Raw genomic sequence first — 2,500 nt, 5'->3', positions numbered from 1 at the left:
TACATTTCCGTCCTGGCGTCGTGCCGGGATGAGGCAGCAGCCGGGGCCTGCTGGCTACTACTCGGGGAGCACCAAACAAGCGGGAGTCAGAGCAACGGATTGCAGGGATTCAGATTGCAATGATACGTAAGTTGCCACACCTGTGGAGGAGGGAATCTGTTGAGGCAAGAACATTCTAAAATGTTGTGTCTCTCGGGCACCTTCCTTCTGTCGCCACTTCCTTGTCATACACAGGAAGTTGACCATACACACTCATACACATTGCCGTACCGCTTCCATCCTCCACTGTTTCCTGGTGGTGTAGTCGCTGCCTGTAAACCCTAGCATGAAGGTCCTCAAGCAGAGAACTCAAACGAAGCTGAACACTCGTTCTTTTCTTTATCACTGAGTAACCTATACTAAAGGGAAGACAGTGGTTCAATACTTCCATTTTGCTTAAAAATTAAATGATAAAGCATTAGGAACGTAGGGATGCGTCTGACATGTCCTAGTGTCTTTCTGTTCAGTTACATCAATTTAAGGAAGAAGGTGGACACCTGTTTTCTCCACGTCACTTTTTGTACTTTGGAAGAATGTTACCTAAATTTAAGGTTACAAGTGTCGCAACAGAGTGCACTGGTGACAATATCCAGTCTCAAATTCTTTATTATTACAATTTCTCTCTCTCTCTCTCTCTCTCTCTCTCTCTCTCTCTCTCTCTCTCAGCACGGTAGCAGCAACAAAAAAGGAATAAACACCTTAGTGCAACGCGGGGACAAGCCGCCACACGAGTTCCAACACCGCGCCACTCCTGCCAAGACAACCACCCGCCTAACGTAAACACGGGACCGGCGGCCACAAAAACAATGTTTATATACTTACTGGGCGCACGAGTGAACGCCGATTCTTACAAGCCAGGGTCGCTTATGAGGTGTTACTTGAGAGGTGTGAGTGTTGGAGTGCGTGTTGGGGCGCGCGGGGAATGTGGCGTGGGAAAGGTGACACCGCCACTTGGGCAGCCTCTGGACCCACCTTAATGAAAGGCTTCTTGGAGCTTCCGATTACGGGAAGTGTGTGTTGCCGGTGTCCTTGAGGGGAAAGTGGTGGTAGGGAGGGCCCATGCAAACTCATCCTTGCTCTTGGACTCTGGGAGGAGGAGAGAGCAGAAAAGAGTGAACCTGGGTGGTTCGTATACCTCGCACAGACATACATTGTGACATTAAAAAGTATCGAAGTTTACACAATCACATCATTGCGGTGGCTGAACCTGTGCCCTCCCTCCGCAGTCTGGATTCTTGTGTTGCTGCTGTGTTAAACCTCAATACGGGTTTTCCTGCTTTTGTAAATTCAGATTCTTCTTCATCTTACTCCTCTTTCCTCTCCTCAGTTTCCTCAGTACCATGCTGATCCCACTCTGTCTAAAGATGCAAGCTAAATATATATATATATATATATATATATATATATATATATATATATATATATATATATATATATATATATATATATATATATATATATATATCTATATATATCTATCTATATATATATATATATATATATATATATATATATATATATATATATATATATATATATATATATATATAGACACACACACACACACACACACATGATATGCTACGAATTAGTGATGCACAACAGACTAATTCGCTGAAACTCGAGAGGAAGCAGGAGCAGCAGCAGCGGAGCTGGGGCGTCTCACAGGCCGTCGTTCTGCTAAAGGGAGGGGGAGGGGCAGCGGCTAGCCAGAGGAAGGGAAGGGTCGTTAGATCATCCATGGGAGGGGAGGGGCGGTAGGTCAGCCACAGACGCCCAGTGGGTTCAGTGGGAGCAGCTGGGGCGGGAAGAGGCGGGGCTGCAGCTGTCTAGGGACCAGCAAACACCTCCTGCTGTTTGATGTTGTGCAGTGAACACCAAGGCCACGAGGCGCTGCCTGCTGCCCAACAGGACAACAGTCCCCCCGGGAACACCAGCGCGACACAGGGGGCATCGGTTATGAAGGATGAGGGAGGAGGAAAAGGAGAAGGAAGGTAAGAGGATAGCTATTAATCATTAGATAGGCTCATTAAGTACATCACTCACCACCATCATCACCATCATCATCATCATCATCATCATCATCATCACCATCATTAGTACCAACAGAAAAAGCAAGAACATCACCACCACCACCACCACCACCACCAACAACAACAACAACAACAACAACATCAACAACACCACCACTACCTCCTCCACCACCACCACCACCACAACCACCACTGTCCATTCATTCACTCACTCACCCATTCATTCACGCAACAAACTACCAACCAGACAGGCAACCCTCGCGTACCAAAGACGATACACGATCTTGAAGATAAAAAAAAAAAAAAAAAAAATGTCCATTAGCGGAGGGCCGAACCCTGCATCCCACGACCTCTAACATCAACATACGAACCAACACACTAACACACAAACGAGCAAAACAAACATGGGCAGGTGTAAACTAATCCTG

The 2,500-nt window shown here is 46.3% G+C and overlaps 1 long non-coding RNA gene across 2 annotated transcripts in view; it reads right to left on the bottom strand.

Moving 5' to 3' along the window:
* The window catches only part of LOC135093841 (uncharacterized), a 333,879-nt gene that overhangs the window by 71,277 nt on the left and 260,102 nt on the right, over positions 1 to 2,500 (bottom strand). Inside the window, exon 5 of one of the 2 annotated variants that reach the window (XR_010263494.1) lies at positions 1,012 to 1,125. This is a non-coding gene — a long non-coding RNA (uncharacterized LOC135093841). Of the gene's footprint in view, positions 1 to 861; positions 886 to 1,011; positions 1,126 to 2,500 lie in introns of those variants that run through there. The other variant, XR_010263497.1, reaches the window with a different exon arrangement.

This window comes from Scylla paramamosain, chromosome 3 (genome assembly GCF_035594125.1).
Source record: "Scylla paramamosain isolate STU-SP2022 chromosome 3, ASM3559412v1, whole genome shotgun sequence".
Lineage (NCBI taxonomy): Eukaryota > Metazoa > Arthropoda > Malacostraca > Decapoda > Portunidae > Scylla > Scylla paramamosain.
The sequence above is the reverse complement of the archived record's forward strand: the minus strand, read 5'-3'. Positions and strand labels throughout refer to the sequence as shown.